Consider the following 10,409-nt stretch of genomic DNA (forward strand, 5'->3'; position numbering starts at 1 on the left):
GGAGACCGCCTGGGAATACCAGGTGCTGTAAGCTTTTTACTTCCAGCAAACTTTTTGGTATTTTTTCTGGCCTCGGAGCAGCCCCTTTTGGACGGATTTGCATTCTTTCACAACCTGTTTGCAAAACAAATAAATGAAGAATTACGCACATATTAAACCCCTGTTGTTCTATAAATTGCTACCCCTCTTGGCAAACAGTGGAGTTGCAACTTCCGCGGTGTTGATTATAAATACTGAAAATTCACCCTCTTCTTTCGCTTACGGCCATACTACCCTGAACACGCCCGATCTCGTCCGATCTCGGAAGCTAAGCAGGGTCGGGCCCGGTTAGTACTTGGATGGGAGACCGCCTGGGAATACCAGGTGCTGTAAGCTTTTTACTTCCAGCAAGCTTTTTGGTATTTTTTCTGGCCTCGGAGCAGCCCCTTTTGGACGGATTTGCATTCTTTCACAACCTTTTTGCAAAACAAATAAATGAAGAATTACACACATATTAAACCCCTATTGTTTTATAAATGGCTACCCCTCTTGGCACACAGTGGCGTTGCAACTTCCGTGGTGTGATTATAAATACTGAAAATTCTCCTTATTCTTTCGCTTACGGCCATACTACCCTGAACACTCCCGATCTCGTCCGATCTCGGAAGCTAAGCAGGGTCGGGCCTGGTTAGTACTTGGATGGGAGACCGCCTGGGAATACCAGGTGCTGTAAGCTTTTTACTTCCAGCAAGCTTTTTGGTATTTTTTCTGGCCTCGGAGCAGCCCCTTTTGGACGGATTTGCATTCTTTCACAACCTGTTTGCAAAACAAATAAATGAAGAATTACACACATATTAAACCCCTGTTGTTTTATAAATGGCTACCCCTCTTGGCAAACAGTGGAGTTGCAACTTCCACGGTGTTGATTATAAATACTGAAAATTCACCCTCTTCTTTCGCTTACGGCCATACTACCCTGAACACGCCCGATCTCGGAAGCTAAGCAGGGTCGGGCCTGGTTAGTACTTGGATGGGAGACCGCCTGGGAATACCAGGTGCTGTAAGCTTTTTACTTCCAGCAAGCTTTTTGGTATTTTTTCTGGCCTCGGAGCAGCCCCTTTTGGACGGATTTGCATTCTTTCACAACCTTTTTGCAAAACAAATAAATGAAGAATTACACACATATTAAACCCCTATTGTTTTATAAATGGCTACCCCTCTTGGCACACAGTGGCGTTGCAACTTCCGTGGTGTGATTATAAATACTGAAAATTCTCCTTATTCTTTCGCTTACGGCCATACTACCCTGAACACTCCCGATCTCGTCCGATCTCGGAAGCTAAGCAGGGTCGGGCCTGGTTAGTACTTGGATGGGAGACCGCCTGGGAATACCAGGTGCTGTAAGCTTTTTACTTCCAGCAAACTTTTTGGTATTTTTTCTGGCCTCGGAGCAGCCCCTTTTGGACGGATTTGCATTCTTTCACAACCTGTTTGCAAAACAAATAAATGAAGAATTATGCACATATTAAACCCCTGTTGTTCTATAAATGGCTACCCCTCTTGGCAAACAGTGGAGTTGCAACTTCCGCGGTGTTGATTATAAATACTGAAAATTCACCCTCTTCTTTCGCTTACGGCCATACTACCCTGAACACGCCCGATCTCGTCCGATCTCGGAAGCTAAGCAGGGTCGGGCCTGGTTAGTACTTGGATGGGAGACCGCCTGGGAATACCAGGTGCTGTAAGCTTTTTACTTCCAGCAAACTTTTTGGTATTTTTTCTGGCCTCGGAGCAGCCCCTTTTGGACGGATTTGCATTCTTTCACAACCTGTTTGCAAAACAAATAAATGAAGAATTACACACATATTAAACCCCTGTTGTTCTATAAATGGCTACCCCTCTTGGCAAACAGTGGAGTTGCAACTTCCGCGGTGTTGATTATAAATACTGAAAATTCACCCTCTTCTTTCGCTTACGGCCATACTACCCTGAACACGCCCGATCTCGTCCGATCTCGGAAGCTAAGCAGGGTCGGGCCTGGTTAGTACTTGGATGGGAGACCGCCTGGGAATACCAGGTGCTGTACGCTTTTTACTTCCAGCAAGCTTTTTGGTATTTTTTCTGGCCTCGGAGCAGCCCCTTTTGGACGGATTTGCATTCTTTCACAACCTGTTTGCAAAACAAATAAATGAAGAATTACACACATATTAAACCCCTGTTGTTTTATAAATGGCTACCCCTCTTGGCAAACAGTGGCGTTGCAACTTCCGCGGTGTTGATTATAAATAGTGAAAATCCACCCTCTTCTTTCGCTTACGGCCATACTACCCTGAACACGCCCGATCTCGGAAGCTAAGCAGGGTCGGGCCTGGTTAGTACTTGGATGGGAGACCGCCTGGGAATACCAGGTGCTGTAAGCTTTTTACTTCCAGCAAACTTTTTGGTATTTTTTCTGGCCTCGGAGCAGCCCCTTTTGGACGGATTTGCATTCTTTCACAACCTGTTTGCAAAACAAATAAATGAAGAATTACGCACATATTAAACCCCTGTTGTTCTATAAATGGCTACTCCTCTTGGCAAACAGTGGAGTTGCAACTTCCGCGGTGTTGATTATAAATACTGAAAATTCACCCTCTTCTTTCGCTTACGGCCATACTACCCTGAACACGCCCGATCTCGTCCGATCTCGGAAGCTAAGCAGGGTCGGGCCCGGTTAGTACTTGGATGGGAGACCGCCTGGGAATACCAGGTGCTGTAAGCTTTTTACTTCCAGCAAGCTTTTTGGTATTTTTTCTGGCCTCGGAGCAGCCCCTTTTGGACGGATTTGCATTCTTTCACAACCTTTTTGCAAAACAAATAAATGAAGAATTACACACATATTAAACCACTGTTGTTTTATAATTTGCTACCCCTCTTGGCACACAGTGGAGTTGCAACTTCCGCGGTGTTGATTATAAATACTGAAAATCCACCTTCTTCTTTCGCTTACGGCCATACTACCCTGAACACGCCCGATCTCGTCCGATCTCGGTAGCTAAGCAGGGTCGGGCCTGGTTAGTACTTGGATGGGAGACCGCCTGGGAATACCAGGTGCTGTAAGCTTTTTACTTCCAGCAAACTTTTTGGTATTTTTTCTGGCCTCGGAGCAGCCCCTTTTGGACGGATTTGCATTCTTTCACAACCTGTTTGCAAAACAAATAAATGAAGAATTACACATATTATTATTATTATTATTATTATTATTAAACCCCTGTTGTTCTATAAATGGCTACCCCTCTTGGCAAACAGTGGAGTTGCAACTTCCGCGGTGTTGATTATAAATACTAAAAATTCACCCTCTTCTTTCGCTTACGGCCATACTACCCTGAACACGCCCGATCTCGTCCGATCTCGGAAGCTAAGCAGGGTCGGGCCTGGTTAGTACTTGGATGGGAGACCGCCTGGGAATACCAGGTGCTGTAAGCTTTTTACTTCCAGCAAACTTTTTGGTATTTTTTCTGGCCTCGGAGCAGCCCCTTTTGGACGGATTTGCATTCTTTCACAACCTGTTTGCAAAACAAATAAATGAAGAATTACGCACGTATTAAACCACTGTTGTTTTATAATTTGCTACCCCTCTTGGCACACAGTGGCGTTGCAACTTCCGTGGTGTTGATTATAAATACTGAAAAATCACCCTCTTCTCTCGCTTACGGCCATACTACCCTGAACACGCCCGATCTCGGAAGCTAAGCAGGGTCGGGCCTGGTTAGTACTTGGATGGGAGACCGCCTGGGAATACCAGGTGCTGTAAGCTTTTTACTTCCAGCAAACTTTTTGGTATTTTTTCTGGCCTCGGAGCAGCCCCTTTTGGACGGATTTGCATTCTTTCACAACCTGTTTGCAAAACAAATAAATGAAGAATTACACACATATTAAACCCCTGTTGTTTTATAAATGGCTACCCCTCTTGGCAAACAGTGGCGTTGCAACTTCCGCGGTGTTGATTATAAATACTGAAAAATCACCCTCTTCTCTCGCTTACGGCCATACTACCCTGAACACGCCCGATCTCGTCCGATCTCGGAAGCTAAGCAGTGTCGGGCCTGGTTAGTACTTGGATGGGAGACCGCCTGGGAATACCAGGTGCTGTAAGCTTTTTACTTCCAGCAAACTTTTTGGTATTTTTTCTGGCCTCGGAGCAGCCCCTTTTGGACGGATTTGCATTCTTTCACAACCGGTTTGCAAAACATATAAATGAAGAATTACACACATATTAAACCCCTGTTGTTTTATAATTGGCTACCCCTCTTGGCAAACAGTGGCGCTGCAACTTCCGCGGTGTTGATTATAAATACTAAAAATTCTCCGTCTACTTTCGCTTACGGCCATACTACCCTGAACACGCCCGATCTCGTCCGATCTCGGAAGCTAAGCAGGGTCGGGCCTGGTTAGTACTTGGATGGGAGACCGCCTGGGAATACCAGGTGCTGTAAGCTTTTTACTTCCAGCAAACTTTTTAGTAGTTTTTCTGGCCTCGGAGCAGCCCCTTTTGGACGGATACAGCATTCTTTCACAACCGGTTTGCAAAACAAATAAATGAAGAATTACGCCCATATTAAACCCCTGTTGTTTTATAATTGGCTACCCCTCTTGGCAAACAGTGGCGCTGCAACTTCCGCAGTGTTGATTATAAATACTGAAAATTCTCCCTCTTCTTTCGCTTACGGCCATACTACCCTGAACACGCCCGATCTCGTCCGATCTCGGAAGCTAAGCAGGTTCGGGCCTGGTTAGTACTTGGATGGGAGACCGCCTGGGAATACCAGGTGCTGTAAGCTTTTTACTTCCAGCAAACTTTTTGGTATTTTTTCTGGCCTCGGAGCAGCCCCTTTTGGACGGATTTGCATTCTTTCACAACCTGTTTGCAAAACAAATAAATGAAGAATTACACACATATTAAACCCCTGTTGTTTTATAAATGGCTACCCCTCTTGGCAAACAGTGGCGTTGCAACTTCCGCGGTGTTGATTATAAATACTGAAAATTCACCCTCTTCTTTCGCTTACGGCCATACTACCCTGAACACGCCCGATCTCTGACCGATCTCGGAAGCTAAGCAGGGTCGGGCCTGGTTAGTACTTGGATGGGAGAACGCCTGGGAATACCAGGTGCTGTAAGCTTTTTACTTCCAGCAAAGTTTTTGGTATTTTTTCTGGCTTCGGAGCAGCCCCTTTTGGACGGATTTGCATTCTTTCACAACCTTTTTGCAAAACAAATAAATGAAGAATTACACACATATTAAACCCCTGTTGTTTTATAATCGGCTACCCCTCTTGGCAAACAGTGGCGCTGCAACTTCCGCAGTGTTGAATATAAATACTGGAAATTCTCCCTCTTATTTCGCTTACGGCCATACTACCCTGAACACGCCCGATCTCGTCCGATCTCAGAAGCTAAGCAGGGTCGAGCCTGGTTAGTACTTGGATGGGAGACAGCCTGGGAATACCAGGTGCTGTAAGCTTTTTACTTCCAGCAAACTTTTTGGTATTTTTTCTGGCCTCGGAGCAGCCCCTTTTGGACGGATTTGCATTCTTTCACAACCGGTTTGCAAAACATATAAATGAAGAATTACACTCATATTAAACCACTGTTGTTTTATAATTTGCTACCCCTCTTGGCACACAGTGGCGTTGCAACTTCCGTGGTGTAATTATAAATACTAAAAATTCTCCCTCTTCTTTCGCTTACGGCCATACTACCCCGAACACGCCCGATCTCGTCCGATCTCGGAAGCTAAGCAGGGTCGGGCCTGGTTAGTACTTGGATGGGACACCGCCTGGGAATACCAGGTGCTGTAAGCTTTTTACTTCCAGCAAACTTTTTGGTATTTTTTCTGGCCTCGGAGCAGCCCCTTTTGGACGGATTTGCATTCTTTCACAACCTGTTTGCAAAACAAATAAATGAAGAATTACGCACATATTAAACCCATGTTGTTCTATAAATGGCTACCCCTCTTGGCAAACAGTGGAGTTGCAACTTCCGCGGTGTTGATTATAAATACTGAAAATTCACCCTCTTCTTTCGCTTACGGCCATACTACCCTGAACACGCCCGATCTCGTCCGATCTCGGAAGCTAAGCAGGGTCGGGCCTGGTTAGTACTTGGATGGGAGACCGCCTGGGAATACCAGGTGCTGTAAGCTTTTTACTTCCAGCAAGCTTTTTGGTATTTTTTCTGGCCTCGGAGCAGCCCCTTTTGGACGGATTTGCATTCTTTCACAACCTGTTTGCAAAACAAATAAAGGAAGAATTACACACATATTAAACCCCTGTTGTTTTATAATTGGCTACCCCTCTTGGCAAACAGTGGCGCTGCAACTTCCGCAGTGTTGAATATAAATACTGGAAATTCTCCCTCTTATTTCGCTTACGGCCATACTACCCTGAACACGCCCGATCTCGTCCGATCTCGGAAGCTAAGCAGGGTCGGGCCTGGTTAGTACTTGGATGGGAGACCGCCTGGGAATACCAGGTGCTGTAAGCTTTTTACTTCCAGCAAACTTTTTTCGTATTTTTTCTGGCCTCGGAGCAGCCCCTTTTGGACGGATACAGCATTATTTCACAACCTGTTTGCAAAACAAATAAATGAAGAATTACGCACATATTAAACCCCTGTTGTTTTATAAATGGCTACCCCTCTTGGCAAACAGTGGCGTTGCAACTTCCCTGGTGTTGATTATAAATACTGAAAATTCACCCTCTTCTTTCGCTTACGGCCATACTACCCTGAACACGCCCGATCTCGTCCGATCTCGGAAGCTAGGCAGGGTCGGGCCTGGTTAGTACTTGGATGGGAGACCGCCTGGGAATACCAGGTGCTGTAAGCTTTTTACTTCCAGCAAAGTTTTTGGTATTTTTTCTGGCCTCGGAGCAGCCCCTTTTGGACGGATTTGCATTCTTTCACAACCGGTTTGCAAAACATATAAATGAAGAATTACACACATATTAAACCCCTGTTGTTTTATAATTGGCTACCCCTCTTGGCAAACAGTGGCGCTGCAACTTCCGCAGTGTTGATTATAAATACTAAAAATTCTCCGTCTACTTTCGCTTACGGCCATACTACCCTGAACACGCCCGATCTCGTCCGATCTCGGAAGCTAAGCAGGGTCGGGCCTGGTTAGTACTTGGATGGGAGACCGCCTGGGAATACCAGGTGCTGTAAGCGTTTTACTTCCAGCAAACTTTTTGGTATTTTTTCTGGCCTCGGAGCAGCCCCTTTTGGACGGATTTGCATTCTTTCACAACCTTTTTGCAAAACAGATAAATGAAGAATTACACACATATTAAACCACTGTTGTTTTATAATTTGCTACCCCTCTTGGCACACAGTGGCGTTGCAACTTCCGTGGTGTAATTATAAATACTAAAAATTCTCCCTCTTCTTTCGCTTACGGCCATACTACCCTGAACACGCCCGATCTCGGAAGCTAAGCAGGGTCGGGCCTGGTTAGTACTTGGATGGGAGACCGCCTGGGAATACCAGGTGCTGTAAGCTTTTTACTTCCAGCAAACTTTTTGGTATTTTTTCTGGCCTCGGAGCAGCCCCTTTTGGACGGATTTGCATTCTTTCACAACCTTTTTGCAAAACAAATAAATGAAGAAATACGAACATATTAAACCATTGTTGTTTTATAATTTGCTACCCCTCTTGGCAAACAGTGGGGTTGCAACTTCCGCGGTGTTGATTATAAATACTGAAAATTCACCCTCTTCTCTCGCTTACGGCCATACTACCCTGAACACGCCCGATCTCGTCCGATCTCGGAAGCTAAGCAGGGTCGGGCCTGGTTAGTACTTGGATGGGAGACCGCCTGGGAATACCAGGTGCTGTAAGCTTTTTACTTCCAGCAAACTTTTTGGTATTTTTTCTGGCCTCGGAGCAGCCCCTTTTGGACGGATTTGCATTCTTTCACAACCTGTTTGCAAAACAAATAAATGAAGAATTACGCACATATTAAACCCCTGTTGTTCTATAAATGGCTACCCCTCTTGGCAAACAGTGGAGTTGCAACTTCCGCGGTGTTGATTATAAATACTGAAAATTCACCCTCTTCTTTCGCTTACGGCCATACTACCCTGAACACGCCCGATCTCGTCCGATCTCGGAAGCTAAGCAGGGTCGGGCCTGGTTAGTACTTGGATGGGAGACCGCCTGGGAATACCAGGTGCTGTAAGCTTTTTACTTCCAGCAAGCTTTTTGGTATTTTTTCTGGCCTCGGAGCAGCCCCTTTTGGACGGATTTGCATTCTTTCACAACCTTTTTGCAAAACAAATAAATGAAGAATTACACACATATTAAACCACTGTTGTTTTATAATTTGCTACCCCTCTTGGCAAACAGTGGGGTTGCAACATCCGCGGTGTTGATTATAAATACTGAAAATTCACCCTCTTCTCTCGCTTACGGCCATACTACCCTGAACACGCCCGATCTCGTCCGATCTCGGAAGCTAAGCAGAGTCGGGCCTGGTTAGTACTTGGATGGGAGACCGCCTGGGAATACCAGGTGCTGTAAGCTTTTTACTTCCAGCAAACTTTTTGGTATTTTTTCTGGCCTCGGAGCAGCCCCTTTTGGACGGATTTGCATTCTTTCACAACCTGTTTGCAAAACAAATAAATGAAGAAATACGCACATATTAAACCCCTGTTGTTCTATTAATGGCTACCCCTCTTGGCAAACAGTGGAGTTGCAACTTCCGCGGTGTTGATTATAAATACTGAAAATTCACCCTCTTCTTTCGCTTACGGCCATACTACCCTGAACACGCCCGATCTCGTCCGATCTCGGAAGCTAAGCAGGATCGGGCCTGGTTAGTACTTGGATGGGAGACCGCCTGGGAATACCAGGTGCTGTAAGCTTTTTACTTCCAGCAAGCTTTTTGGTATTTTTTCTGGCCTCGGAGCAGCCCCTTTTGGACGGATTTGCATTCTTTCACAACCTTTTTGCAAAACAAATAAATGAAGAATTACACACATATTAAACCACTGTTGTTTTATAATTTGCTACCCCTCTTGGCACACAGTGGAGTTGCAACTTCCGCGGTGTTGATTATAAATACTGAAAATCCACCCTCTTCTTTCGCTTACGGCCATACTACCCTGAACACGCCCGATCTCGTCTGATCTCGGAAGCTAAGCAGGGTCGGGCCTGGTTAGTACTTGGATGGGAGACCGCCTGGGAATACCAGGTGCTGTAAGCTTTTTACTTCCAGCAAGCTTTTTGGTATTTTTTCTGGCCTCGGAGCAGCCCCTTTTGGACGGATTTGCATTCTTTCACAACCTGTTTGCAAAACAAATAAATGAAGAATTACACACATATTAAACCCCTGTTGTTCTATAAATGGCTACCCCTCTTGGCAAACAGTGGCGTTATTGAAGAAAAGAAAAAAAAAAAAAAAAAAATCTCGTCCGATCTCGGAAGCTAAGCAGGGTCGGGCCTGGTTAGTACTTGGATGGGAGACCGCCTGGGAATACCAGGTGCTGTAAGCTTTTTACTTCCAGCAAACTTTTTGGTATTTTTTCTGGCCTCGGAGCAGCCCCTTTTGGACGGATTTGCATTCTTTCACAACCTGTTTGCAAAACAAATAAATGAAGAAATACGCACATATTAAACCCCTGTTGTTCTATTAATGGCTACCCCTCTTGGCAAACAGTGGAGTTGCAACTTCCGCGGTGTTGATTATAAATACTGAAAATTCACCCTCTTCTTTCGCTTACGGCCATACTACCCTGAACACGCCCGATCTCGTCCGATCTCGGAAGCTAAGCAGGATCGGGCCTGGTTAGTACTTGGATGGGAGACCGCCTGGGAATACCAGGTGCTGTAAGCTTTTTACTTCCAGCAAGCTTTTTGGTATTTTTTCTGGCCTCGGAGCAGCCCCTTTTGGACGGATTTGCATTCTTTCACAACCTTTTTGCAAAACAAATAAATGAAGAATTACACACATATTAAACCACTGTTGTTTTATAATTTGCTACCCCTCTTGGCACACAGTGGAGTTGCAACTTCCGCGGTGTTGATTATAAATACTGAAAATCCACCCTCTTCTTTCGCTTACGGCCATACTACCCTGAACACGCCCGATCTCGTCTGATCTCGGAAGCTAAGCAGGGTCGGGCCTGGTTAGTACTTGGATGGGAGACCGCCTGGGAATACCAGGTGCTGTAAGCTTTTTACTTCCAGCAAGCTTTTTGGTATTTTTTCTGGCCTCGGAGCAGCCCCTTTTGGACGGATTTGCATTCTTTCACAACCTGTTTGCAAAACAAATAAATGAAGAATTACACACATATTAAACCCCTGTTGTTCTATAAATGGCTACCCCTCTTGGCAAACAGTGGCGTTATTGAAGAAAAGAAAAAAAAAAAAAAAAAAATCTCGTCCGATCT

General features: G+C 45.2%; 24 non-coding genes and 5 pseudogenes across 24 annotated transcripts; all 29 read left to right on the forward strand.

Annotated features, from left to right (window-relative positions):
• The first annotated feature begins 256 nt into the window (after positions 1-256).
• Positions 257-375, forward strand: LOC148375171 (5S ribosomal RNA). Its single transcript, XR_015849409.1, has one exon. It is a non-coding gene; the product is annotated as a 5S ribosomal RNA (ribosomal RNA).
• Positions 376-596: 221 nt separating this feature from the next.
• On the forward strand, positions 597-715 carry LOC148375172 (5S ribosomal RNA). The gene has a single exon (XR_015849358.1). It is a non-coding gene; the product is annotated as a 5S ribosomal RNA (ribosomal RNA).
• Positions 716-937: 222 nt separating this feature from the next.
• On the forward strand, positions 938-1,046 carry LOC148375173 (5S ribosomal RNA; annotated as a pseudogene).
• Positions 1,047-1,267: 221 nt separating this feature from the next.
• Positions 1,268-1,386, forward strand: LOC148375174 (5S ribosomal RNA). The gene has a single exon (XR_015849360.1). It is a non-coding gene; the product is annotated as a 5S ribosomal RNA (ribosomal RNA).
• Positions 1,387-1,608: 222 nt separating this feature from the next.
• On the forward strand, positions 1,609-1,727 carry LOC148375175 (5S ribosomal RNA). Its single transcript, XR_015848151.1, has one exon. It is a non-coding gene; the product is annotated as a 5S ribosomal RNA (ribosomal RNA).
• Positions 1,728-1,949: 222 nt separating this feature from the next.
• Positions 1,950-2,068, forward strand: LOC148375176 (5S ribosomal RNA). Its single transcript, XR_015847593.1, has one exon. It is a non-coding gene; the product is annotated as a 5S ribosomal RNA (ribosomal RNA).
• A 222-nt stretch (positions 2,069-2,290) lies between these two features.
• Positions 2,291-2,399, forward strand: LOC148375177 (5S ribosomal RNA; annotated as a pseudogene).
• A 222-nt stretch (positions 2,400-2,621) lies between these two features.
• On the forward strand, positions 2,622-2,740 carry LOC148375178 (5S ribosomal RNA). The gene has a single exon (XR_015849410.1). It is a non-coding gene; the product is annotated as a 5S ribosomal RNA (ribosomal RNA).
• A 222-nt stretch (positions 2,741-2,962) lies between these two features.
• LOC148375179 (5S ribosomal RNA) lies at positions 2,963-3,081 on the forward strand. Its single transcript, XR_015847309.1, has one exon. It is a non-coding gene; the product is annotated as a 5S ribosomal RNA (ribosomal RNA).
• Positions 3,082-3,325: 244 nt separating this feature from the next.
• LOC148375180 (5S ribosomal RNA) lies at positions 3,326-3,444 on the forward strand. Its single transcript, XR_015848169.1, has one exon. It is a non-coding gene; the product is annotated as a 5S ribosomal RNA (ribosomal RNA).
• Positions 3,445-3,666: 222 nt separating this feature from the next.
• Positions 3,667-3,775, forward strand: LOC148375181 (5S ribosomal RNA; annotated as a pseudogene).
• A 222-nt stretch (positions 3,776-3,997) lies between these two features.
• LOC148375182 (5S ribosomal RNA) lies at positions 3,998-4,116 on the forward strand. The gene has a single exon (XR_015847617.1). It is a non-coding gene; the product is annotated as a 5S ribosomal RNA (ribosomal RNA).
• A 222-nt stretch (positions 4,117-4,338) lies between these two features.
• LOC148375183 (5S ribosomal RNA) lies at positions 4,339-4,457 on the forward strand. The gene has a single exon (XR_015848182.1). It is a non-coding gene; the product is annotated as a 5S ribosomal RNA (ribosomal RNA).
• A 223-nt stretch (positions 4,458-4,680) lies between these two features.
• LOC148375184 (5S ribosomal RNA) lies at positions 4,681-4,799 on the forward strand. The gene has a single exon (XR_015847630.1). It is a non-coding gene; the product is annotated as a 5S ribosomal RNA (ribosomal RNA).
• A 222-nt stretch (positions 4,800-5,021) lies between these two features.
• LOC148375185 (5S ribosomal RNA) lies at positions 5,022-5,141 on the forward strand. The gene has a single exon (XR_015848093.1). It is a non-coding gene; the product is annotated as a 5S ribosomal RNA (ribosomal RNA).
• Positions 5,142-5,363: 222 nt separating this feature from the next.
• Positions 5,364-5,482, forward strand: LOC148375186 (5S ribosomal RNA; annotated as a pseudogene).
• Positions 5,483-5,703: 221 nt separating this feature from the next.
• LOC148375187 (5S ribosomal RNA) lies at positions 5,704-5,822 on the forward strand. Its single transcript, XR_015847806.1, has one exon. It is a non-coding gene; the product is annotated as a 5S ribosomal RNA (ribosomal RNA).
• A 222-nt stretch (positions 5,823-6,044) lies between these two features.
• LOC148375188 (5S ribosomal RNA) lies at positions 6,045-6,163 on the forward strand. Its single transcript, XR_015848191.1, has one exon. It is a non-coding gene; the product is annotated as a 5S ribosomal RNA (ribosomal RNA).
• A 222-nt stretch (positions 6,164-6,385) lies between these two features.
• Positions 6,386-6,504, forward strand: LOC148375189 (5S ribosomal RNA). Its single transcript, XR_015848192.1, has one exon. It is a non-coding gene; the product is annotated as a 5S ribosomal RNA (ribosomal RNA).
• A 224-nt stretch (positions 6,505-6,728) lies between these two features.
• LOC148375190 (5S ribosomal RNA) lies at positions 6,729-6,847 on the forward strand. Its single transcript, XR_015847760.1, has one exon. It is a non-coding gene; the product is annotated as a 5S ribosomal RNA (ribosomal RNA).
• Positions 6,848-7,069: 222 nt separating this feature from the next.
• Positions 7,070-7,188, forward strand: LOC148375191 (5S ribosomal RNA). Its single transcript, XR_015847345.1, has one exon. It is a non-coding gene; the product is annotated as a 5S ribosomal RNA (ribosomal RNA).
• A 221-nt stretch (positions 7,189-7,409) lies between these two features.
• Positions 7,410-7,518, forward strand: LOC148375192 (5S ribosomal RNA; annotated as a pseudogene).
• Positions 7,519-7,740: 222 nt separating this feature from the next.
• LOC148375193 (5S ribosomal RNA) lies at positions 7,741-7,859 on the forward strand. The gene has a single exon (XR_015848212.1). It is a non-coding gene; the product is annotated as a 5S ribosomal RNA (ribosomal RNA).
• Positions 7,860-8,081: 222 nt separating this feature from the next.
• Positions 8,082-8,200, forward strand: LOC148375194 (5S ribosomal RNA). Its single transcript, XR_015848221.1, has one exon. It is a non-coding gene; the product is annotated as a 5S ribosomal RNA (ribosomal RNA).
• Positions 8,201-8,422: 222 nt separating this feature from the next.
• LOC148375195 (5S ribosomal RNA) lies at positions 8,423-8,541 on the forward strand. Its single transcript, XR_015847525.1, has one exon. It is a non-coding gene; the product is annotated as a 5S ribosomal RNA (ribosomal RNA).
• A 222-nt stretch (positions 8,542-8,763) lies between these two features.
• LOC148375196 (5S ribosomal RNA) lies at positions 8,764-8,882 on the forward strand. Its single transcript, XR_015847516.1, has one exon. It is a non-coding gene; the product is annotated as a 5S ribosomal RNA (ribosomal RNA).
• A 222-nt stretch (positions 8,883-9,104) lies between these two features.
• On the forward strand, positions 9,105-9,223 carry LOC148375197 (5S ribosomal RNA). Its single transcript, XR_015847247.1, has one exon. It is a non-coding gene; the product is annotated as a 5S ribosomal RNA (ribosomal RNA).
• A 511-nt stretch (positions 9,224-9,734) lies between these two features.
• On the forward strand, positions 9,735-9,853 carry LOC148375198 (5S ribosomal RNA). The gene has a single exon (XR_015847517.1). It is a non-coding gene; the product is annotated as a 5S ribosomal RNA (ribosomal RNA).
• Positions 9,854-10,075: 222 nt separating this feature from the next.
• Positions 10,076-10,194, forward strand: LOC148375199 (5S ribosomal RNA). The gene has a single exon (XR_015847248.1). It is a non-coding gene; the product is annotated as a 5S ribosomal RNA (ribosomal RNA).
• Positions 10,195-10,409: the final 215 nt, after the last annotated feature.

This window comes from Urocampus carinirostris, chromosome 1 (assembly GCF_059441175.1).
Source record: "Urocampus carinirostris isolate Australia breed hairy pipefish chromosome 1, RoL_Ucar_1.0, whole genome shotgun sequence".
Taxonomy (NCBI): domain Eukaryota; kingdom Metazoa; phylum Chordata; class Actinopteri; order Syngnathiformes; family Syngnathidae; genus Urocampus; species Urocampus carinirostris.